Genomic DNA, 25,945 nt, shown 5'->3' with positions numbered 1-25,945 from the left:
GATAATGTCATCAAGCACAGTCTCCATTTTATAGTGATCTTTCATTGCTATGAATGTGCTCGACAGTGTCCCCGTTTGAGCATTCGATAAACAAGCAGACAGATTCTGATCATAATACATATTAACCAGATCTTTACGGGTTATACTTCTGCAAGCTTGTTCCGGGTTGATCCAAGATAAAGGACAACTTAGCCTCTCAAATTCCTGCCTTATATATTTTAACCAGGGAAGTTTCCATGCATTTGGGAGATTTAACAGCTCCAGAAGTTCTTGCCTGTAACTGGAGAGTTCCAGGGTGACCCACAGTCGCCTCCAGAAGGTTAGGGGCGTAAGGCCCAATTCCTCTTTTAATGATCTCAATCCCTGATCTAGCCTGAGGGGAAGCAGGGGTGTACTGACAGGCAGGGATACCAACTGCCTGATAAACTTGTTTTCTGTGGTGGTAATTGCAGGTGCACATTTGTAGCCCCACAATTCACCTCCATAAATTACCGCCCCACGTGCCTGCATTTTGTAGATTTCAAGAGGCGGGCCGATAGGTTTTATCATAGATTTATTCAGTAATTTAAGAATCCCCCCCCGCCTTTTGAGAGAGCTTTAATTGGGATTTGATCTGATGTTGAACCCACGTCATACTTTCATTAAGAGTCAGACCCAGATACTCAAACGTTTGCACCCTCTCCAACCGAGCACCACCTATAGCAGGGTTTGGGCGTGTTGTTTTATGGGGGTTTAAAAATCAGGAATTTCGTTTTAGATGTATTCTTCTCGAGCCCCCGATCATAACAGAAGGTGACAAGGCCATCCAAGACACGCTGTATACCCATTGGACTCTTAGCGAGTAGCAGGGTATCATCTGCGAACATGATCGCAGAGATTCCCGACCCAGCGAGCCTTGGGGCATCTCTATTGGGGACCGCATTCAGATGGGGGATTACTCCGATGACATAGAGGCAAAACAGGGTTGGCACCAAGATGCAACCCTGCCTTACCCCCCTGCCAACGGAGAAGCTTGATGACAAGTTGCCTTCTCTCCCACACCTGACCCTTGCAAAAAGTATGGAGTCGTATTATGATGTCCAGAAGAGGGAGTGGGATGCCTAAGTCCCCTAGAACGCTCCAAAGTTTCCTGCGTGGGACCAGGTCGAAGGCCACACGGAGGTCCACGAAAACGGTGTATAATGAAACGCCCTCCACCGTGACCGTTTTCCAGTAAAGCATAGATAATCTGAATATCTGGTCAATGGTGGATACGTTCTTTCTGAAGCCCGCTTGATACTGGCTTAAAATTTCAGAATCCTCCATCCAGTCCAAGAGGCGGTCCAAAATCAGCCTTGCAAAGAGTTTCTGGGATACATCTATTAGGCAGATTGCCCTGTAGTTGGATGGGAGTAGAGGGTACCCCTTCTTAAAGATAGGGACTAACTCTGCTCCCAGCCAAGTACTTGGGACCGCCATATCTCCAAGAATTGCATTAAAAATCGTTAGCAAATAGGGAGCCCAAATCCCAGGTTCGTGTTTATAAAGATCGCCCGGTACCTTATCCAACCCTGGTACTTTACCCACTGGGAGCTTGGATATAGCGTCCCAGACCTCTCCTAGAGTGAACCTAATATCGAATGAAGCATCCACAGGGGAGCTCACTATATTGCCCGAGTGGAGCTCCATGCGGGAATTGTCCCCCTTATACAGGGTGCTAAAGTGTTCTTCCCATACCTCTGCAGCAATGTTCGGCTGTACTGCCAACTCTGGTTCAACCGAACCAGTGCTCACAATCTGCCAGAACTTCCGTGGATCTTTAACCGCTAGGGCTGATGTTAATTTTGCCCAATTTTCATTCCCCCACTCGATTTTAGCATGGTGGATTGGCTGCCGGGATGCTTGCCTCCTGCGCTTTATAAGTTCCCTGTTGCTATTCTGTTTCAATGCACCAAGGAGTTCACTTTTTGCCAATCTACATGCCCTGTTATGCCAGGTAGGCTTCCTTCCAACCCTTCTCCCACTAGGACCTGTGGGATTTAGGATATCTGAGAGACTATCAAATAATACCTTATTAAGTGCTCCCAGCCTTTCTGAGAAGTCATGCATAGGGTGCTGATCGATAAGAGCAACTACGTCAACTAATACAGGGATGACCCGGTCATATAGTTCACCTACTCCATCTGGGTTGTTGACCAGCTTGTCCCATTTTACCCTGCGTCTATTACTAGACAGAGTAGCCCCATTAGATGTATCAGACTGTGGTGCTAGACTGCCCTTGTGGATGCCAGGCACAGAAAAGTCCAGAATCAAGGGGTTATGGTCACTCTTTCCCCTGGGTACAACCCTAAAGTCTAATACTCTATTCCATGCCCTGCACTCAACAAAAATGTAATCAAGACGTGCCTCCCTCCCTGGCTTGTTAAAAGTGGTCATAGGCGGGTTGTCAGACTTTGTATGGCCATTACATGCCCTGATAGAATAGGCCAACATCAAATAAGTAATTTAAATGGCCAAAGGAGCCCATGACCTTGCCATGGGGCCTGCCACCTGTGGGATTTTCCCAATATCATCCTCCTCCTGGTTTACGCCATCCAGTAGACCCTCCAATGGTTCAAAGTGGGAGTTGAAATCTCCTCCCACCACAAACATAACTCCCTCTGGAATGTTAATTAAGAAGGAGGATAGCTCTTCAATAGCTTTAGACTCAGATGTGGAACTCACAGGTCTAGAGTAGATATTGACCAGTGCCAGTCTAGAGCCATTCTGCCACTCTAGAATCACACACTGAACATCCTCAGATGCTGTATCCATGATTCTAGCAGTGCAACCCAGATGGGGTGCAACCCAAATTGTTAGACCCCCCGACGGTCTACCTTTCCCCCCCCCACCTTGCGGGGACTGAGAATGAAGCAAATCCTAGGCGAAATTGCTCCTCCCGCGCCCATGTTTCCTGGAAGAGACAAATATCATTCAGATCTACAAATGATCCCCAGTCAGCGCATGCCAATTTGTTACATAGGCCAGCTACATTGCAGGAAAGGATTTTTAATACACATGGGCCGGAAGAATTGCCGGGAGGTTGCATGGAGGGTTCTTCATTGATAGTGCTCACAAGACCAGGAAGTGAGTATTCTCGAGAGAGATGACCACTATCAGGGATGGCTGCCACTGTCCCCGGCTGTACTATATGGGGCGCCCCCCCCTGCTCTTCCCCCTGTGCATACCTCCAGCTGAAGTCAGTCTACCTGATCAAGACAGCTGTATCTGTTGGTATATGAGTAGTCACCCGGGGTAGGTGCATCATATCGAATGGGCCAATGCCTTCTGCCTTGAAAGCTTGGTCCCACCCTTGTCCATCCTTCCTCAGTTTTTTGGGCCATTGGGAGCAACCGAGTAGGTTGAGAGGTGGCGAGTCTCGCGGTCTGTAATTCTGGCAGCGAGTGAAGATCTGCTGATCCCTCTGAGCCCATGTAGCGGTTCATAAAACCTAGCACTATACAACGCCTGATGACTAACAGGAGTTGGATGGGTAAACCGTGAGTTATCCTGAGGACAGTACAAATTGTTATCTTACCTCACTTTTCATTTCCTAACGGTGTGGGCAGGCCTTAGCGTGCTTGGACCCCCGTAGGATTGTTTTATTTTAATTTGGTCCTGAAGAAAGCTGAGCTGACTTTAGCTTTTTACAGCAGAAACATGTTGACCAGTCACCTATTGGTATCGCTGGACTAAAATCAAAACATCCAGTGATTATACCAATTTTAATGTGAAACAACTGGCCCCGAATAAAGTCTGTTGAGGCACGGTTGTGATCTTTTATCCACACACTTTTTGCACTGATCACCACTTTCACACACACCTGCTCCGCTGCACTTGCAGGCGTGGTAGCACACAGGAGGGGATAGTCAGCCCCCCCTGTGAACAAACCCAATGATGAAGCATGTCACCTCTAGGGTGAGTGAGGGTTCTTTTAGAAAATAATTAATTTTCCCCTTTTTCCTCCTTCACATATGTATATATTTATGTACCATCTGACCACTCACTTTTAGGATAGGTTTTCCACCTTGTTTACACAGAAGAATAGGGTTCTTCATGGTTATAGTGTCCGGGGCGCTCTTTTGTTGATTACAGTCATCCTTCCTCAGTCCCTGGATGCCATCGGATGTTTGGTGGTGGGTAAAAGAAGGGCAATGGTTGAATGGTTGTGTTTCCCGAACTACCCAACCAATTGCAGATATGAGAGACGATCTGCGGATCCCTAAAGTTCACCAGGATGCAGTCACCCTTGATTTTCTTCGTAGTGTTTCCCACCCAAGCAACCCTCCTGACCATCAGCAACTCACTTCTCATGTTAGGCGGAAGGGGCTATGGATGTTCAGCCAACTGATCACTTTATTTTTTAAGGAATCAAAAGTTTCTGGTGCAGAGTTGGTGAGCTCAGGCACACCGCTTAAGATTACCACGTGAGATGCCGCGTCTGGGGGTAGATTAACAACTTTTTTCCGGCATAAATTATTTGGATCCTGGGCAGAATGGTCACCAATCTCAGTGGAGGTCTTCGCTGGCCTAATTAAGTGCTTTGTAACTGCCAGGTTAGACGTCTGTGCTGAGGGCAAGGGGGGTGGTTGCTTAGGGGAGGGTACTAAAATGGGAATTGTTGGATTGGGTAAAGTTGTGCTAGTTAGAGTAGGGGGAATGGTTTTCTTGGCAGCTATCAGACCAGATGGATTAGGTGGAGGGGGAACGCCTACATTTGTAGACACTCTTTGGTTTCGGCCCATAGTTCTCAAGTGATCCTCGATACCCCCAGTGACCGTTTCTATTGCTTGTAGCCTAGTATCAATGCGGTCAAGTCTGGCCATCCGGGGGTCTAAGGGATTCTTCAGAACATTAGTGAATGCATGGGTAGACTGTTCTCCCCCACCAGAGGACCTCTCACCAAAAAAGAAAGAAACAGTCAGCGTTGTCAACCCATGTTTGTGAGGGCTGGGTTGGACTAGAATTTACATTAACATATAAAAGGGTAGGAGAGTCCACTATATGGGGGGGTGTTCTCAGGGTTATTACGCGGAAGATCTAATTTTGTCCTTTTTCCTCCCTTAAGCTGCTTCCCTCTTTTCCTTTTTGGGACAGCACCTTTCCGCAGTCCTCGAGATTGGGATGAATTAAGGTCACTCCCCTCATCCAAAATCAGAACTGCCTCTGCTGTTGGAGCAGGTGCAACCTCCGGTATAGTCTGGAGTGAGTCTCGGTGTGAGTCTCGATGTGAAGATGAGGTACTCCTTAGCTCTTGCAGGACAGACTCAATCGTTTGGTCGATACTGTCCAGAAGAGCTGAATGAGAAGCATCAACCTTTTCAGGGGATCTGGCATTCGCAATTAGACCCAAGGAGGATCTTCTAGCGCTTTCAATCCCATCCGAAAGTCGCCTTTCAAGAATAGTTAATTCATTGTTCACCACAGAGTTGACTCTAATTAGAAAACTGTCCAGAGTACCTGCAACCATGGATGTTGATGCCATGGCTTTACTTCTCTTCTCCCTTGATGTCATATCCCTTGTTCTTAGTCGAGATCCCAGCCAGGTGTGTTACAGTACAGGTTGATTGTCCTCCGGGTGGGCTAGCCGTAGGTCAAGAGGGGTGGCCCGGTCCGGTCTCACCCAGGCTCGAATGGGCCCGCCCTTGGCCCGGGCTTTGCCCGGTGCCCACCCGTGCGCTTCCCGCGTGTGCGGTAGTGGGTGGAGCTAAGTAAATATACTACTAGGATATACTTTGCAATTGATCAACGTATTCCTTATGTCTTGATGGCAGCTGTTCAGCAAATGGGTGTAATGTGAAAGATGTGTATCTCATAGCCTATTTTGTTGATGAAAGCACCTAAAATACTCCTTTTAGTTCAGTTCCCAACCATAATATGCAAATATATTTACCTGTATTTCACATCTTTTAGTACACAGTTAAGCAACCCATTTCAACCATCAGACTCTCCTTTATTTAGGCATTGAAATGGGAACTTGGTTATACATTGCAATTTGAGCATCTTCAAAGTACATTAGATTTCTTACTGTAAATGTATCTCAATTTTCATCTGTAGTCTTGTGCAAACTGCACAGACAGATCTGTAACAAACAGGCATTGATCCCTCTCTTAGTTACAAAAAATGAGCAAATCAGCTTATGGTTTATCACAGTGTAGTGCACCATCATTCTTTAATTGCAGATAAGAATCAAACAGCAAATGTGAAGTATTCTAGGACTCAAAGCAGACCCAAATTGCTTTTAGCAATGTGTATGAAACCACTAACAATGTTCAGACACAAAAAGTTTAAATTCAATGGCTCCATGTAAATAACATTTTATTTTAATGAACAGAGAAAACATTAATTTGTATTATAAACATTTTCATAAACTCAAGTTATGCATCTTTTCCTTTCAAATGTCTGTCCTTTCTACTGCTACTGTGTATTTCTGGTGAGCAAAGTGTGTTTTAATGCAGTGCGTTTAAGACTGCAGTACCGCGTCCTATCTACAGGGGGAGAGCTGAGCAGAAATATAAACACACTTGATGAAATCCAAGTTCCCACAAGGCAGTTGTAAAATTTGACACAGATGTTCCTGAAGTAATTTTTTCTCATTTACAAGACATTGCTCTGTGGGGACCTGGGTTCAGGTCCCCACGGTGCAATCAAGTCCCCACAGCGTGAGTGTGTTATGGCGCTCATAAGGATAGTAACACAAACCCACATGCACACACACACTCAGTAACACAGTGAAAACACTACAAAAGGAATCCACACCAGTTTAGAAAAATAGCTAATATACAGCTGAAGAAAACAAGGTATATTCAAAATATACACAAGTGAATGTATCACTTTTGAAGGATTAAGCAAGTTTAGTCCATAGAAAACAAAAATTGCATTTGTTTTGGCACAAAGTACCCTAGATGTGTCAAAAATCAAAGACAAACCAAGATGCAGGGATGGTGTGGCGCCGGAAAAGCAAAGCAATGCATTGGTTCTTTACTACGCAGGGGAGGTGATGTGTTGATTCCTTACAACTGGGCAGGGGAGGTGATGCGTTGGTTCCTTACTGGCTGGGGACGCTTTGCTGCAACTCACCTTTTAATTGCTGGGACCCTGTGCTTTTGGTTCCTTCCTGCTGCTCCTCGCGGAACCCGCTTTGCGGGTCCCGCTTCGTGGGGGGTCTTCTGCCGGACCTGAGGACACTGGTAGTGGTGAGCATTTGACTTTGACTGTGGGCGTAGGATTTGCAGGCAGGGCTGCGAGCGTGCAGCGGGTCCGGGACTACAACTCCCAGGGGCGCCCGCCAGCCCAAATTACCAGCACCTGGGCCGCTCTCCCTTCTTGCCCCTCCCCACCTACGTGTTTAAAAACTCCAGCCTCTGGATAAAACTTGGGACGCTTTGCTGCAACTCACCTTTTAATTGCCGGGACCCTGTGCTTTTGGTTCCTTCCTGCTGCTCCTCGCGGAACCCGCTTCGCGGGTCCCGCTTCGTGGGGTGTCTTCTGCCGGACCTGAGGACACTGGTAGTGGTGAACATCGGACTTTGACTGTGGGCGTAGGATTTGCAGGCAGGGCTGCGAGCGTGCAGCGGGTCCGGGACTACAACTCCCAGGAGCGGCCACCAGCCCAAATTACCAGCACCTGGGCCGCTCTCCCTTCTTGCCCCTCCCCACCTACGTGTTTAGAAACCCCAGGCTCTGGATAAAACTTGGGACGCTTTTCTGCAACTCACCTTTTAATTGCCGGGACCCTGTGCTTTTGGTTCCTTCCTGCTGCTCCTCGTGGAACCCGCTTCGCGGGTCCCGCTTCGTGGGGGTTCTTCTGCCGAACTAGCCACCAGCCCAAATTACCAGCACCTGGGCTGCTCTCCCTGCTTGCCCCTCCCCTCTGGCTTAATCCCTATATCTGTATTCTGCCAGTCCCGCTGCGCGGGAGTGCCCGGGAGAAGCCCGGGACAAGGGCGGGGGCGTCTGCGGCCGTCCGAGGCCGATTCAGGTCGGGTTGGGCTACCTCTCTTTCATTCAGGTCCTGGCTTATTGGACTTATTGGACTGGGCAGACACCTGGGTAAATAGTGCTTGCTTGTTTGTTCTCTTTCTATCATTGTTGAAATTGCCTGCCACAAGGGTGGCCAAGTGTACACTAACATAATGACCCTACGTTCTGGTAAGGAAAGGCAGGTCCAGGTATCTACATCAAATGGGGTGTTTACAGGTACCATCGATCAATTTTTTAAACGTACTACCTGCATTCTGGAAAAAGAAATAGCCCTTGCTGAAAAAAGCCTATCTATTGACTTGGTCACTGGAAAGCGCTCTTCACTAGGGAAAATCTGTGAGGCTGTTTCCCCGGTTCCTTTAACCAAAATGGTTTGTATCGATAGTAATGTAAGGGACACAGATACCGTACCAATAGATCAAGAGTTAGAGGGGGACGCTACAGCTATTGCTCTAGACTCATCGGAAGGCAGTTCTTTATACCACAATCTAGTAAATATTGAGACCGATATTACGGCTAGTTCTAGTATTGTACTAAGCCCAGAGCCTAAAACCCGATCCCCAACCCTGGAGAATACGACCACACATATATCCAGTAAAAGGAAACGGGAAGAGTCATCACAGAAGGGGGCACAAAAAAGGTTTTGAGAACAAATAATACTGCTCTTTCCACAAACATCATAGCAGCCCCGCTATTAAACCCCCCAGCGAATACTAAATCCCCCACAAATGATGTTGAAGGTATTCTTTTGGATAAAATTGAGCTGCTGATTAAATCTCTTCTTTTGCCCCTATTTGAACGGACTAGGTTACTAAACGATAAAATGGACCTCATGGAGGCATTAGTAAGAGAAAATGTGGCACTCTGAAAAAGATACAACAATCTATTGCCCCTACAGGGCCCACACTAGCGTGTGCCCAGCAAAATCCATCCAACAATGGGAGTAAGGGGCAAATGGCCAAATCTGTTTCTTCACTCTTGAGAGTTCCCCAGCAGAAGGTGGCTACTGATAAAACAAAGCATATACCTGCAAAGCCTATATTACATAAGGCAGACTTAGTTAATAAACCACAGCCTACCTCTAGAGGATCACCTAATCCTAACCGTCCAACAGATCATAATAACCAGGCTAGGAAGATAGTTCCATCTAGAAAGCAATGTGTAAATCTCCCTCCTGAGTCACTGCCCTACACTATAATTTTAACAGGAGTGGCCCCCTTAGGGGAGGGAAAGGTGGAAACACATAGAGATTTACACAATAAAGTACATTTCTGGCTAAATAAGAACCGACCTCTTCCACCAACGTCCAAAATAGAAATCCTTAATGTTAGGAGAGTGGACTGGGTGGGTTATAGTAAAAAAGATATCAAGGGGGACTGCGTAGTCATTAGCTTCAGGGAGCCATGGGTGGTGGATTTTATCTGCAGGGAACCAAGATTTGGAAGGGTGGGTGATGTCCAAACACTGTCCCTGCATTATTTCTACCCTAAACTTAATTTATTGAGAGATTATCCCCGCCAAAACCAATCCTATCATAACAATAGACTTAGAGGAAGATATCCTCCCGAAGTGGCTACCTACCCCATGTTCTTGCCCCACCTCTTGAATCGATTTGCACCGTTAAGTGGGCTGGATGGAGTTGACTGACTCAACAGGGGGCTAGTGGAACACAACAATAGGGTGCCTAGATTAGCATACGGACAAATGTCCCCCCATTCCCTACACACACAGGAGGTGGATAGTAGCACCCAAAGCCCAAGAATCGTTGCAGAAGTTTTATTGGGGGATCTGGCAGGAGACGGCCCTATTGGCACAAATCTGGTAGATGGATGTGAAAGTAGTTTCCTATCACAAGAGAGAAGCGGGAGGCACGTTGTATCTATTGTAAATGAATCAGTAGTTCTTGCACACACTCTTAGGATAGTATCCTGGAATATTGCGGGGTTGAAAGGGAAAATGGACGGGGCAGAATGGGGGGCTTTCATAGAGCAATATGATATCCTAATATTCCAAGAAAGTTGGTCAACTGATCCAGTTTTTCGTCTTGGTTATTTACATTTCTTTAAACCTGCACAGAAAGGGACAAAGGGACGACCGCCAGGTGGGCTTGTTATTTGGATTAGACAATCGTTATGCTATAGGCCCCTTGAGTTGCCCATCCAAAATGCCGATATACAGGGGCTAAAACTTAGCAGAGCAAATCACCAGGATTTGTATATAATCAATATATACGCAAGGGGGCTACCAGGAGGAAAGAGTCCCGCAATCATGGAGGACTTAGACCTCTTAATGAATAATATTGGCAGAGACAAGTGCGTAACAGTGGCAGGGGATCTAAACTGCACGTTGGAACCACTACCCAGTTTGGATGACAGTTGTTATGGTGAGGTAGATCAGTTATGGAATATCCCCAGCCTTGCCATAGCACCCGTCAAAAAGGTTACTGAGGCTGTTTTGCAGTGGCTTGGTTTGTGTTTGGAGTGGGGTTTAAGGGCAGCGAATGGGAGGTCGAAATCTGATTTGGCGGGAAATGCCACCTTTGATAATGGCTATAGTACTAGCCGCATTGATTATTTCTTAATTAAAATGGAGTTTTGGACTCTACTAGGGGATATGGAAATAATTGGGAGACCAGAAAGTGACCATAACCCCCTGTCAATAAATCTGAAAGTTGATGGTGGCTTGCTTAGAAAAAAAGCAACAAATTGTATTACAGCCGAGGCAGTCCTCACAAACGATTGTCGTAGGGTTCACTGGGGTAGGGTCCTGGATGACCCAGCCACCATCGGAAAAATATCGTTAGAAGTATCAGCAGCGGCTAAAAAAGCTAAGTCACTACTGGATGAAGTGGGGTCACTGGAGCAAATTAGCACAATTCATGAGTCTCTTTTTGTTAAACTCAAATCCTTTTTTACAAAATCAGGAATTTTGGTGAAAACTGGTAGAAAATCTTCGGGTGCCAACTGGTATGACAAGACCTGCCGTAAGGCTCATAGCTCCCTGATTGCTGCTATTAAAACTAGGGTAACATCGGATATCCAAGTGGAAAGGGCAAAATACAAGAAAGTTTTAAAACATGCGAGGACATCATGGGATGATCATCGCTGGTTGGAGCTTTATGAGGCCAGCATGTCCACTAACCAGCTTAAATTTTGGCAGGTAGTGAAGTGGGGAGGGTCATGGGACCTGCAAACCCCAGCAAACCACGTCTCTGCCGAGGACTGGGTTGAGCATTTCTCGGCCCAGTTCTGCGGCATGGTGACGGGAAGAAATAAAGTAGAGGGAAGTAACTTGCTTCCCACTCCTGAAGCTATTAGTGGGACCCTAGTTTTTAAAGAAATTGAGGCAGTGAATGCATTAAGGTTGGTCCAAGCTGGTAAAGCACCCGGTATGGACTGCGTCCCTGCGGATCTCTTTAAGTACGATCTAGATAATTGGGCTCCTTATATAACTAACTTGGCTAATGCTCTCACCAGAGGTGCCAGAGGTGCCAGGGTACCAGATTCCTGGAAAGGGGCCAAAATCCTTCCCGTATATAAAAAAGGTGATAAGACTCTTGCGGGGAACTACCGCCCTATAAGCCTTATAGACGCTCTGCAGAAAGTTATTGCTAGAATGCTGTTGGGTAGAATTCAGTTTTGGATGAGCGAAGAAAATATCCTGTCCCCGCTGCAAGCTGGCTTCAGGGCAAGTACAAGCACTGTCGACCAAGTGCTCAGATTTATTCTGATATACTGGAAGACAGTGCATCTAGGTGAAGGCACTATATACGCAGCGTTCGTGGACCTTAAATCAGCGTTCGACCTGGTCTCTAGAGAGAAGATGTGGATGGCCTTAAGGAGAATGGGAATGCCGCCCGAACTGCTTGAGCTAACTATCAGGCTGCATGACCAAAACTTTGCCAGAGTTAGATGGGATAGTCAGGGCCAGGTGACAGAGCCTTTCCCAGTGACTCGTGGTGTAAGACAGGGGTGTGTCTTGACACCAACTCTGTTCTTACTTTTTATAAATCAAGTAGTGCAGTTCCTTTCATCTACCCCGACCGATGCGCCAGTTTTGGGTGGGACAAGGTTCCCCCTCCTAATTTTTGCTGACGACACTCTGATCTTGGCAAAAACACAGGTGGGACTCCAGTCTGCAATAAACAAATTTGTGGAGTTTTGTAAAATAAATGACCTTGAAATTAATGTATCAAAAACCAAATTTATGGTCCTGACTAAGAACAAACCATTAAGGGGTCAAGTAACAATGAATGGTACCATCTTGGAGCAAGTAGGGGTGATGACCTACCTAGGGGTAGTTATTGACTATAGGCTGCGCTGGAAGGAGCAGATCGAGGCACTTTGTTTAAAATTTACCCGTTTATCGAGATGCCTAGTTAAAGAACAGCGATGCTCCAAAACTAAAAGAGTTCTGCCAGACCTAAAGATCTACAATGCAAAAATTAGCTCAGCCATCCTTTATGGCTCGGATTTATGGGGTAGAGTAGACCTCGTCCCATTAGATAAAATCCAAAATAGGTTTCTCCGTAGCCTGGTAGGACTTCCACAATCAACACCGTCACTTCCCCTTATGCTAGATATGGGCTGTCATTCTATTAAAAATCAGGCTCAATATAGGATGGTAGCCTTGTGGAGACGCATCTGGTCCACTCCGGAACTATCCATGTTTGCTAACGAGATTCTGGATGTGAGATCGATATTAGGGTCCGGTAATCTATCTTGGTTTAAAACTGTGAAGGCCACACTTTTTAAAATGGTCTTCATTTGCAGTGGTCAGATCCGGGAAATCAGGTATTCCCGTCGAAAAAGGAATTCAAACTACTGTTTTGGGCTACTGTAAAAGAAGGTCTTGTCCTGCTTTCACAGACCTCTAATCTGACAGGTCTTTATTTGCTCCACAAAGTGGTTCCCCACACTGAGACCTATTGGGATAATATCACCAAAAGTGCAGACAGGAAACTCTACCACCAATTTAGAGTGGGCACACTACCAGTAAGGAAGTTTACACATAAATGGCGTAACCAATCGTCTATGTACTGTCCCTGGTGTAGTGAGCAAAAGGAAACCATTGGCCACCTTCTCTTTGCATGTCCAGCTTACTGCGCACCACGACGGAAATGGCTTAAACCCATCTGTAGAAGGATTAGTATACGGGTGTGTGAGGAAGCTATGGTAGTGTTAAGATCTAATACTGCAGAGTGGATGTCAATAGGTATGGCGAAATTCCTCGGATGGGCTTGGATTATCAGAGCCAGACACCTATTAGGTGAAAAATGAGATAAGTGTAGGAACGTACTATATTATATTGTAGTTTTATGATCGAACTGTAAATTCTTAATGATTCTTGAAACGTCCTTTGAAACTATTTAATTGAATTTTTAGCGAGTAATGAATGAATGGATTGTATTTTTTAAAGAATTGTACTTACTATGCTGTATTTTTGTATATATTTTATTTGTTGTCTTTTATGAAGAAATGTTCGAAATAAATACGTTTAAAACTGAAACTGAAACTGGCAATGCATCAGATCCTTAGTATGTGATATGTCTGTTTCCAGACACTTGTCCTTGGTTACTTACTGTAGTGCAGTTTCAATAAAAAAGCGGTACCTGGGGATGATGCGAAAAAAAATCCAGATGTGCTACGTCAATGCAAGGCTGCTCCGAAGTTGGACAGGGTACTTATCTGTGACACGGTGCTCAAAATTGGCGCTGTGGCGATTTTTCTGATGCACTGCGAAGGCAAGCTGGGTTCTGCGGTGAAGGCAGTGGTTGATGTGCCGAGAGGAAACCATGCTTGGGGGCAAGTAGCGGTAATGCAGCAAACTTTTGAAGTGATATGTAGATGAAACAATGGCTGGGAATCGATGCATGGATTTTCTACTTAAGATCACCAGGTTGCACTTCTAAGGGACCAGGAACAAGATGTGGCAACACTTGACAATTCAGGACTCTCAGCAGAAGAGCCCAGGCACTGGCAAGTGAAGTCTTTGATGGCTCTGGGTCTTATTAACACGAGGCAAACTCAATTCAAGCCCTTGTCGACCTTGGAAGTGAGGAAAAGTGTTCTTCTGACCGGCATCATTTGTACTGGGACTCCATTGGTTTTTCATTGTCATCTTGTGTCAAAATACTTCCACACGACCCACCTGGTCATTTCTGCTGATGCCTGAGGAAAATCTAACTAACACGACAACAACCATCTTGCAGCCTGCATTTCTGCCCAGGTACTGTCGCACACCTAACCCCCCCTGTTCTTTGCAGTTCACCAGAAAGCCAGGAGAAACTTGCATCCTGTGTAAATGATTTGTTTTCCATCTCCTGCTCCCAGCATTGTAAACATCATTGATACCGTGATCAGGTTATCTGGACGATGGTCTGACTGCCGGGCCTTGATCAGGGTGATTAAACAATGACCTGAAAGACCGGGCTTTGATCAAGCTAAGTGGACAATGACCTGAAAGACCGAGCTTTGATCAAACTGAGTGAACAATGATTGGTGTACCAAGCCTTGACCAGGTCACCATCTACAAACATTGTCTGGATCTGGTTATCAACTGCTAACACTGCCCTAATTGAACAATGAACTAACAGCCAAAAGATCAGAATGAAAAAGTATAAAAGCTTGTAAGCTGTAAGCTTGTTTCTGACGAGCTTGGGATTCCATAGCCCGGGCTATTTAAAAATATCTGGGCTCCTCCAGCAGACAAAGGCTCCTGTGTCTCCTTTTACTACGTATGAAGAGAATGGAAGACCCAGTAAGTGGGTTAATCCGGTTCTTCAAATGGCACCTGAACAGGGACTCCACGAGCACAAAGGTCAGGCCCGGTGGATGTGAGAGGTGCACGGAGAGACGCCGACGGAGGTACCCTGCCCGAGGGATTCTTGCAATCCGGTAAGCCGAATGACTCACCCACTGTTTTTTCCCACCCGGTCTGGGCCACATGACCGCGTTCTCACTGGAGTCCCCTAGCAATTAATTTCTGGAGCAGGACACAGTCCTACGTCTGCAGAAGAGAACTACCCCTGTCAGGTAAGGGTGGACCGATCATACACCAAGTCTGTGTGATTCTGTTATTGACTTCTGCAAAAGCCAAGCTGTTATTGACTTTTGAAAAGCCAAGCAAGCGACGTGAGTTTTAAAACCCGCTGGTGTCTGTTATCTGTTTTCAAGCATGCCAGTCAGTAGTAAGTTCAAGAGATTATGTTGTTGTATGTGTACGCAGGACTCCCAGCTGGAGGTGGCTTGTCGGTTTCCTCCAGAAGGGACCCCATGCCATACGATGTATGTTAAACATGGCCCGTCTGCCATAATGTTTTCCTCATTCTGGATAAAATATACAAAACAAAGTAACGCGTAATAACGGTGGCCACTTTATGGCTCCTTTAATTCTCAAGTTCTCACCAACTTAGAGGAACAATTAATGAAAAGAAAAACGCGCCCGCCTATATTTGAATCTGTCCGATTTTGGAGGAAAGAGATAGAGCAGAGAGCTAGAAAGCAGAAGGCTCAAGAAAGAAAACTGGAACGTATGTCAATAGGCGACCACGCCAGAGAAAATTTACAAAATCAAATGACAAAATCGGTAGAAATAGCTGATAGGGAGCATGGGGCTTGGGTACAAAAGTGTTATCCAGCTCGTGAGGAGACAGGAAAGGGCCATATGAAAGGGGGAGAAGAAGGTGATTCCTTGCTTGATACCATGCTAGAAAGCCCTCCTGTATATGCCCAATGTACCCTGCCCCGACGCCTCACACCCCGCATGTCCCCCGCCACAGCCCACTCCTGCCCCTCGTACTGTTCTCCCTGTCACACCAACCCTCCCGATTTTTCCTATGACACCAACCACGGCGCTAACCCTGTCCTTGCTGCAGGATTGACAACAAGTCTCCATCCGCCCAACCCTGCGGCTTTACCGCTACACGCCCTTTTCCTACTTCCCCGTGGTCTACATTTATGCAGGATTTATATAAATTGTTGAATTTCCCCCGACTGGCCTCCTTGCTATCTGTAGTCAGCTTTTCGTCCCTTCGAGAAAATGACCTACAGAGGCAACAGTGTGAATGTTGGATAAGTAACGGTAATATTTATGCCTTTAAAGAAATATGGTCCACCTTTTCCCAGTGGACGGTTATGGAACAGACCACCTGTGCTGAATACATGTGTACCCTGGTCATGCAAAGATTTGAGAATGCGCTTATGCAGATAACCACCGGATTAATGGACCTTAGGTCACAAATAAAAAGAGGCGATGTTCAGGGAGAGGGGATGTTTGGCGCTATGTCTGCTTTAATGGCTTACCGTGATATGACTGCTTTTCCCAACACCCCTCTACAAACCGCTATGCCAATGAGAGAGGCAGCCTCTGTCTTTGTTAATGCACTTACTGATGCCCAAAATATTGGCCGAGGGGCTGTTGAGGCACACTGGCGCAGGCTTTGGGTTCAGGTTCCTTGGAAAAAGTCAGAAGTAATGCAGTTAAAAGGACAATTACCAGATCCCCGGAAGAATCCGGCTGCCTTTTACAGAGAATTAGGTCAGATTATACTGCAGGTACTCTTGTTCTTGAGGATATAGATTTACTTTTTGGTACAGTTGTCCCCACTGAAATTTGGGACAAAATTCGACATACTGACCATGAAGTAGCGTTGGGAGGTAAATGGGCTGACCTAGAGGCTATGGAAGAAGCAAGGGTAGGAGGGACTAAACCAGAAGCTGTCATCCTGACTTTGCCAGGTAAAATAATAACGTTTATGAAAACACTTTTGCCGGAAACTGTCATTACCTGGGATAAAATAAACGCCTGTAGGCAGTGAAAAGATGAGAATGTGGCTGACTTCTTTACCCGTTTTGAAACAGAATAAAAGGGACATAGTGGTTTGGATCCCCGGACCCCAGGTTCTGTCCCTGTATTTGTCGATAAGTTTGTCAGCAACTTGCTTCCTGAGTCCTCCGCCCGGCTTAAGAAAGTTGAAAGCACGTGGTCTGCCCAAACTATGACTGGTATCTTGGCTATGGCACAATATCACGAGAATAGGGAGAATGAAGATAGAGACGAGGAAAGTAAGAAGGTTAGGGATCTTAAGACTAAGGCACTTCTGCAGCAGGCCTACCCTCCCCGAGGTTCCGATGCCCGTGGGAATTTCAGACCTCAACCCCAACCCCTTCCGAAGGCTCGCCAGTCTACCCCCTTCAGCCCTCAACGTACGGGAGCCCTCCAAACAGATCAGTGTGCTTATTGTAAGGGGTACGGCCATTGGATAGATGAGTGTCCTGTGTTAGCTGAAAACATCCAATCAGGGAAGACTCTGCCTCGCGCTCCAAGGGAGGGGAGGCTGACAAGGGACCATGGCCCGCCCCATCCACAGGATAAAGAACGCAGGTCCAGGGATGATGCTCCCATCCGGCAGCGCTCGGCCAATAGGTTTGATGGGTGCATGAGACCATACCTGACAAAAGCAAGGGCCCAGGACACGTTTTCCAACCTGGTGACTGGGTCCTGATCCTGAACTTTCAACGGACTAAGATCCTCGAGCCCAGCTGGACACAGCCCCATCAAGTGTTGCTGGCCACCTGCACCGCTGTGAAAGTAGAAGGTCGGAAGAATTGGGTGCATTCATCGCACTGCAGGCGTGTGCCTCTGCCCCTCCCCTGTGATCAATTGTTTCCCGACCATACTGTCCATACTTCCGACCGATGTAACTTGCACCCTGTGGGAAGGCTTGCCCTTGACTTCACCAAGTGCCTACAAGCTGTACGGGGGTGATCTTCCCCGGCTGAGAGTAGTGCTGGTGTGTCAGACTAAGGTACGCCATAGGGCCCTTGGCACCTTCGCCCAGTGAAGCAACCACCAATCACAGACAGCCACTAGAGGTCCCTGGCTTAGCACAATGGCTGCGGTCCAAAACACCAAAATCCAGAAACAATATGTTAGTCTCCAACATAGTAAATGCTTCATGGCCACCGTGGTGACACTGTTTGTCTCCCTCATCCTGTCTATCCTTGGTTGGCTGTTACTGATCTATCACCCTGTTACCTCTCCAACTCCTACCCAGACTCTTGCAGAACACCGGTTTTTCACGTTACCAGCCCACGAATTACCCCGCCGTGCAGAATTCCTTAATAACGCCTTCATCCAAATGTTGCGTCACCATCAGCTGATCATGAGCACTTCCAACTGCTGGGTTTGTGGACTGATGCCGCATTCCATGATACACCTTGTCCCATTCTGCCCCTACCCCTTTTCCATCTCTGGGTCTTGTCTTGCATGGTGGATGTGTATACAGGAGGCCTACACTGTCAATGGTACTGCCAATTCTGCCCTTGGAACATTTTGGGATGACTTCTGGCGGAACAGATCTGGCCATGTCAATACTCCTTTTTGCCCGACCAGCTCATCCACAACGCTACTATCCCCAGATGAACTCGGTGAGATGGTAGTATTCAATTCAACTAATCGACGATTATTTTCCAGATTCCGCACAAGAAGGATACTGCCTGATGAACGAGACACTGAGCATGGGCTGAAAATTTGTTCCGCTTGTGGAATTTGCGGATTTTCCATGATTTCGCGATCCGCGATTCTTGCAAAATCGCGGTAAAATCCGCAAATCAGCAGGGATGAATTTTCAGCCAAGCACTTATAGGGTTACAGCAGCAGGTGCAAAAGTTGAAGCTGATTTTTTGTAACCTTTTACAAAAGGGGTTACAAAGAAATTAACTTCAACTTGGGTACCAGCTGCTGTAAGCCTGTAAGTGCTTCCTGGTGCCTCGTTGCCTACTTGCAACTATTCTCTCACCCCGCTCTGATCCTTGAAGCAGGGTCAGAGAATAGTTACAAGCAGTCAATGAGGCGCCTGTCACAAAAATTGCAATGCAATAGGTCTCGCATTAGGAAAGTTTGAGCTATTGGTCTTGTAAATGACAATTTTTTTTATTTATGTGTTGGTTTGGAAAATAGCTAAATTAATAGCTTTGTCATTTACAATGCCAATAGTTATAACTTTCACAAATGTGACACCTATAGCATTTGTAATGCAACATGTTTTGTATTTACGTGACTTAGCTGTATTGATATTACAAATTACAATGGCTTTTAGTTTTTTTAAATAATTAATACTTAAATAAAAGTGATTTTAATTTATAATGGCAATAGCTTAAACTTTTGTAAATAACTTTTGTGAAGATTATGTTCAGTGTATTTTATTGTGACGAAAATCCAAAAACAGAAGTGAAATAATAACATATTTTTGTGACATTTGTAAAAAAGTTTGAAACATTGAGAGAACATATTTGAACCAGTTGTTGTTGAATGGTTGCGCAGATTGATGCTGGAGTGGCGCTGAGTGGTGCTGTGGTGGTGCTGAGTGGTGCTGTGATGATGCTGAGTGGTGCTGTGGTGGTGCTGAGTAATACTGGGATGGTGCTGAATGATGCTGGGGTGGTGCTGAGTGGTGCTGTGGTGGTGCTGAGTGATGCTGTGGTGGTGCTGAGTGGTGCTGTGGTGGTGCTAAGTGATAATATGGTGGTGGTGGTGCTGATTGGTGCTGTGGTGGTGCTGAGTGATAATGTGGTGGTGCTGAGTGATGCTAGGGTAGCGCTGAGTGATGATGTGGTGATGCAGAGGGCAGAAAGGCACAACAAGCAGTCTAACAAAGGGCAGAAGGGCAGAAAAACAAGGGAAAAACGAGTCTAACAGAGGGCAAAAGGGCATAAAAAACTAATCTAACTGGGCAGAAAGGCACAAAAATGAGTCTAACAGAGGGCAGAAGGGCAGAAAAAACGAGTCTAACAGAGGGCAGAAGGGCACAAAAACAAGGGAATAAAAGAGGGCAGAAGGGCACAAAAAACTAGTCTAACAGAGGGCAGAAGGGCAGAAAAACAAGGGAAAAATGAGTCTAACAGAGGGCAGAAGGGCACAAAAAATGAGTCTATAAGGGGGCAGAAGGGCGGAAAAACAAGGGAAAAACGAGTCTAACAGAAGGCAGAAGGGCAGAAAAACAAGAGAAAAACGAGTCTAACAGAGGGTAGAAGGGCACAAAAAACGAGTCTAACAGGGTGCAGAATGAATCCCGCCCTGCGTGTTTGTCCACGAAGATGCCACCTTTTTGTGCAATACCTCTACTCAACTGGAGTACTTTCTACTGTCTAATCAGTAAGTGCTCCCTCGTTGGCTAATGTAAAGGGGCAGATTTACAATAACTGGCGCATCCCCAGGGATGCGCCAGTTATTGTGCGCCGCAGCTCCACCACCCATGGTGCGCCGCATTTACAATGCAGCGCACCATATGGCAAAATCGGCACAGATGTGTCACACATCTGTGCTGTAAAAGCAGCGCATTGCTGGAGCTGCGTCGAGCTTGCGACGCAGCTCCAGCAATGCTCTGGGGGGCCCTATCTCCCCAATGCTGCATCAAGCCTTGCGTCTGCTTCAAGCAGACGCAGGGTTTTGACACAGCATTGGCCTAAAAGTGACTGAGTGAATTCTTGTAGATTTCACTCAGCCACTTTTAGGAGGCGTTCCTGCGCAGGAACGCCCTCCCCTGCGCCGGAACGCCTCCTGATGGCGCAGGGCTTTACAACGTGACTCATCTCTCAGATGCATCACGGTGTTAATATCCAGCACCATGGCACATCATTTGTGCTGCCGCCTTGTCACAAAAGGTCTCGGTAGAGGGTGGGAGTGGTGAACCAGAGGGGAGCAGTGGTGAACCAGAGGGTGGCAGGGGTGAACAAGAGGGTGGCAGTGGTGAACCAGAGGGTGGCAGTGCTGAACCAGAGGGTGACAGTGGTTAACCAGAGGGTGGCAGTTGTGAACCAGAGGTGATATGATGAAACAGAGGGTGGCAGTCGTGAACCAGAGGGTGGAGGTGGTGAACCAGAGGGTGACAGTGCTGTACCAGAGGGTGGCGGGGTGAACCAGAGTTGCTGTGATGAACCAGAGGGTGGCATTCATGAACCAGAGGGTGGCAGCGGTGAACCAGAGGGTGACAGTGCTGTACCAGAGGGTGGCAGGGGTGAACCAGAGGGTGCTGTGATGAAGCAGAGCATGGCAGTGGTGAACCAGAGGTGGCAGGGGTGAACCAGAGGGTGGCAGTGGTGAACCAGAGGGTGGCAGTGCTGAACCAGAGGGTGACAGTGGTTAACCAGAGGGTGACAGTGGTGAACCAGAGGGTGGCAGTGGTGAACCAGAGGGTGGCAGTCATGAACCAGAGGGTGGCAGTGGTGAACTAGAGGGTGACAGTGCTGAACCAGAAGGTGGCAGGGGTGAACCAGAGAGCGGCAGTGCTGAACCATAGGGTGGCAGTGGTCAACCAGAGGGTGGCAGGGGTGAACCAGAGGGTGGCGGGGTGAACCAGAGGGTGGCAGTGGTGAACCAGAGGGTGGCAGTGATGACCAGAGGGTGGCAGTGGTGAACCAGAGGGGGCTGTGCCCATACACGACCGCATGGGTAACTTCGCCATGCAAGCAGTCCGCGAACACGCAAAAAGCCCCGCGAACACGCAAAAAAAACCACAAACACGCAGAAAACCCAGCAAACATGCAAAAACCAAAAATACGCACGAATTCGCGGATTTTGCAGATTGCAAATTCGATTTCTCGTGAATTCACGGAACGCGATTTCGCATGAATTCGCGGATCGCGAATTCGCAAATTTCGCCCATACTTACGAGACACTGTGAATGTCATAAATGTGCAAGGCCGTGTCTGCATTCATGGCCTAGGGACTAAGAAAGTAGGGACCAGTAAGTGTGATATCACAAAAGCTTTAAACTCCACATCTCCTCCGAAGCTGGTGGCATCCCCCAACACCTATTTCATCTGTGGCACTGCCACCTACACTTGGCTCCCCCGTAACTGGTCTGGTACCTGATATCTGGCCTTCCTCCTTCCACCAACGTATTCTACCCATGGAGGTTATCACCTGTCAATGAAGGGCGCACTGCGCCGCTCACGGAGGGGCGTCATTTCAGTCAAGGATACAGAAGGCCAGGAAACCGGGGACTTCTTTAAAGGTTTCCTTCCTTTCTGGGACCCCATGGCCAACAGTCGGGCTGTACGAGGACTGACCAGGGTCCTTGAAGCCACCATCACAGTAACAGCTGGTGCCCTCTCCAACATCACTGCAGAGCTGCAGGCGGACCGCCTCATAATGCTCCAGAACAGAATGGTCCTAGATGTCATCCTTGCTGATCGTGGTGGTGTGTGTAGATTGATTGGCTCCAGCTGCTGCGTGTACATCCCAGACAATGCACCTACAGTGTATGATGCCATCCAACATCTGCATTGCCTTTATTCTGAAATTAATCTGGATGAAGACAACTGGTCCCTCACAGGCTGGATCTGGGGCCTCCTTTCCCAGTGGGGATGGAGGATCCTCATCTTCCTTGCCTTGGGAGTAACTGTCCTGGTCTCCTGCTGTTTGTGCTTTCAGTGTCTGCCAGTGCTCTGTACAATGTGTGTCCAGACCATCAAGCCTCCACCCTCTAACATTCACAACACCAATATGATGATGATGCTCCAACAAGAAACCGATGGCCTTATGAACATTGACATTTCTTAAAGTATTTGCCACTCAATGGCAAAATGAGGGTCTGAGTAAAAGTGTTCTTCTGACCGGCATCATTTGTACCGGGACTCCATTGCTTTTTCATTGCCATCTCGTGTCAAAACACTTCCACATGACCCACCTGGTCGTTTCTGCTGATGCCTGAGGGAAATCTAACTAACACGACAACAATCATCTTGCAGCCTGCATTTCTGCCCAGGAACTGTCGCACACCCAACACCCCCTGTTCTTTGCAGTTCACCAGAAAGCCATGAGACACTCACACCCTGTGTAAATGATTTGTTTTCCATCTCCTGCTCTCAGTCTGGTAAACAACTTTGGCACTGTGATCAGGTTATCTGGACAATGGTCTGACTGCTGTGCCTTAATCAGGGTGATTAAACAGTGACCTGAAAGACCGGGCTTTGATCAAGCTGAGTGGACAATGACCTGAAAGACCGAGCCTTGATCGAACTGAGTGAACAATGATTTGTGTACCAAGCCTTGACCAGGTCACCATCTACAAACATTGTCTGGATCTGGTTATCAACTCCAAACACTGCCCTGATTGAAAAATGAACTAACCAAAAGATCAGAATGAAAAAGTACAAAAAGGCTGGTAAGCTGCGGAGTAAAGCAGCAGCCTCCTCTGTCTTGTTTCTGATGAGCTTGGGACTCTGTTCCATAGCCCGGGATATTTGAATCAATCTGGGTTCCTCCTGCAGACGAAGGCTCCTGCGTCTCCTTTTACTACGTATGAAGGGTATGGAAGGCTTGGGCGGTTCCCCCGCCGCCTAGACCCAGTAAGTGGGTTAATCCGGTTCTTCAGAAGCAGGATACAGTAAGCAATGTCCAGTACTTTCACTCTTAGGACAGAAGCAGCAGGTCAGCATAAGAAAACAACGGGCAGAGTGGCAGTACCTCCTACAGCATTCAGCTCTACTTCCTGGCAGAATGTCCTCAGTCCAGAAAAATTCTGATGTTGGGTTGTCAGAGGTCCAATACTTGTACCCCTTTCTGACTATGAAGTTGACAAACTACAAAGGAAAGTCTTTGTAGTGCACAAGATCCTGCCTTTCCCTGACCTGGCGTCAGACACACTACACGGGTTGGAGACAGCTTTGTGTGAGGACAGGAACCGTCCTATTCAGGCATCAGTGACAACTCTTCCCACCACTCTAGCTCAGGAAGGCCCATCAGAATGGTGATGGGCCGTCATGATATGCAGGGCACACCTCAGCTCCCTTTGGTTGACTGTCTATAGTGAATGCACAGGAGTCCAACTGTCAGCCAACACAGATGTGTATCCAACAGACAGGCAGTGGCACATAATGGGTAAGCAAGAAAATTCCCACTTTCTAAAAGTGTAATTTTCAAAATTACAATTCAAAAATCAACTTCATCAAAAGATGTATTTTTAAAATGTGGGTTCAGAAATTTCAAACTCCAAACCTCTATCTGCTCCATTGGGAAAGTGCACCTAAAATATATTTCAAGGCAATCCCCATGTTACCCTATGGGTGAGATAGGCCTTGCAGTAGTGAAAAACGAAATTAGCAGTTTTTCACTAGTAGGACGAATAAAATATAACACTACATGTCCTACTTTTTGAAAAACTGCATCTTGCCCATGGGGCTGCCTTGGGCCTACCTTAGGGATGACTTACATGTAATAAAAGGGAAGATTTGAGCCCGGCAAGTACTTGCTAGGTCAAAATGGCAGTTTAAAACTGCCCTCACAGACACTACAATAGCAGACCTGAGACCCATTTGCAGGGCTATTCACCTTAGCACTGATCACCAGTGGTAGAGTGCCCAGAGTCCTAACACCAACAAAAACAAAATTCAGCACAGGATGAAAAACAGGAGGTCAGAAGCTAAAAGACAGTGGCAGACATACCAAGAGCTGACAGGTCTAATAGGGCTCATCGGCCAGGTGTAGCTTTCTTCCAGTGATATAGTGTGGTTTGCATATGGCTGGGTCCAAACTGAGGTGGCATGGTGTGCAAAATAAAGATAGATTGGGGTGCTGGGTAATTGTCAGTGGCTGAGATGAATCCAAGTGGTCCATCCATCACTTTTTCCTATACTTGCCTGCCATTGCTGCCACCCATGTTGCCCCTGCTCTCTTCCCTGTGACAACGAAACTCACCCTACCTCTGTCATTTGAGGAAAATGCCTGCACTGTATATGAGATGGAAAGTTGTACTTCTAATGCTTGGTGCTTGCAACCGTGTTTTTACGTGTGTGTTTGTGTATGAGTAAAAAACAATACGCTTCTATTGTACTCCCTGTGCTAGTTCATGTTTGTGAAAATCGGTAAAAACATTTTCAATATACAAACGCTCTACCAGTGCTTGTTCTCTCTCAATAACCTTTGCTCACACAGGCAAAATGCAGGTAAGAAGTACTTAAGATGAAAGAGCATGCTTTATAATATGATAAAAAATAAGCACATTTTCGTAAAAATTGTTTTACTTTTCTCACTTGCCCAGTTGGCATCGATTATGAAATAGAACAGAAGCATCAACAGAATAAACATCGCATAGATAGCTGCTCGTCAATTACTGTACGAAAAAGTTTCGGGAAACTCAGCCTTGGCTACCCTAACAGAAAGGCTCACTGTGAAGCAGAAAACAAATGTTGGTCTCAGAAGCCAGTGAGTGGGTCTGGCAAGCTTGCTGGGCAGCCTCACTCATTTCACGCCAGCACAGACGACGCTGTCCTAGTGCAGCATGCACGGCTCTTTGCTGAGCGCTGATTAACAGCGAGCACAGGATGGATGGCATTTCTGCCTGCGTGCAGCCTCCGCCTGCCATGCAGCGTGGCACGCTTCCCGCTCTCAATCTGAGCGGCAGCACGTTGAGACGCTGTGTCAGGGCTGTGCCAATGCACGGCGGCGCCGTTTTATTTAGCAAAGCACTCGGCACCCAGACTGTGCGGAGAACATGCAGTCAAAATACCTTATGCCCGCTCCTGGCGATATAATTGACTCTAAGAAGTAATCCGCAGCCATTAGTCTTCTGAGCTGTTGCACTTCGGTCGTAAAACTGCAGAGCATGAAATGGGAAGCCGTGGACTTTTCTCTACTGTGCATTTTTCTCACTTGCTATTTGGCTACTGAGACGTTTTGCCCGAGCGTTACACGAAGGCAATCATATTAGTACTGCAATTGCACTACAGTGGCTCGTGATACATGGAGGAGTGATATAATTCAGTTATAGGCAGAGGTATCTTATAACTTCTTCAGCGTTATTGTATTCTTTGGTTCATCATTAGCCAGATGCGGGACTTCTGTGCCTCCAGCCAAAATCGTGGGTTGAGCAAGCGAGAGTCAGAGCAGTGGACAATCTGAGGAGTATTTGTGAGTCCTTCAAAGCAGAGAAGGGAGATGC

The 25,945-nt window shown here is 46.9% G+C and overlaps 1 pseudogene; it reads left to right on the top strand.

The window, feature by feature from the left end:
• Positions 1-10,269: 10,269 nt before the first annotated feature.
• LOC147733468 (kinesin-like protein KIF20B) overlaps positions 10,270-25,945 on the top strand; it is a 90,588-nt pseudogene continuing 74,912 nt past the window's right edge.

Source organism: Lissotriton vulgaris, chromosome 2_1 (genome assembly GCF_964263255.1).
Source record: "Lissotriton vulgaris chromosome 2_1, aLisVul1.2, whole genome shotgun sequence".
NCBI classification, from domain to species: Eukaryota; Metazoa; Chordata; class Amphibia; order Caudata; family Salamandridae; genus Lissotriton; species Lissotriton vulgaris.
This window is presented reverse-complemented; position numbering and strand designations above follow the sequence as displayed.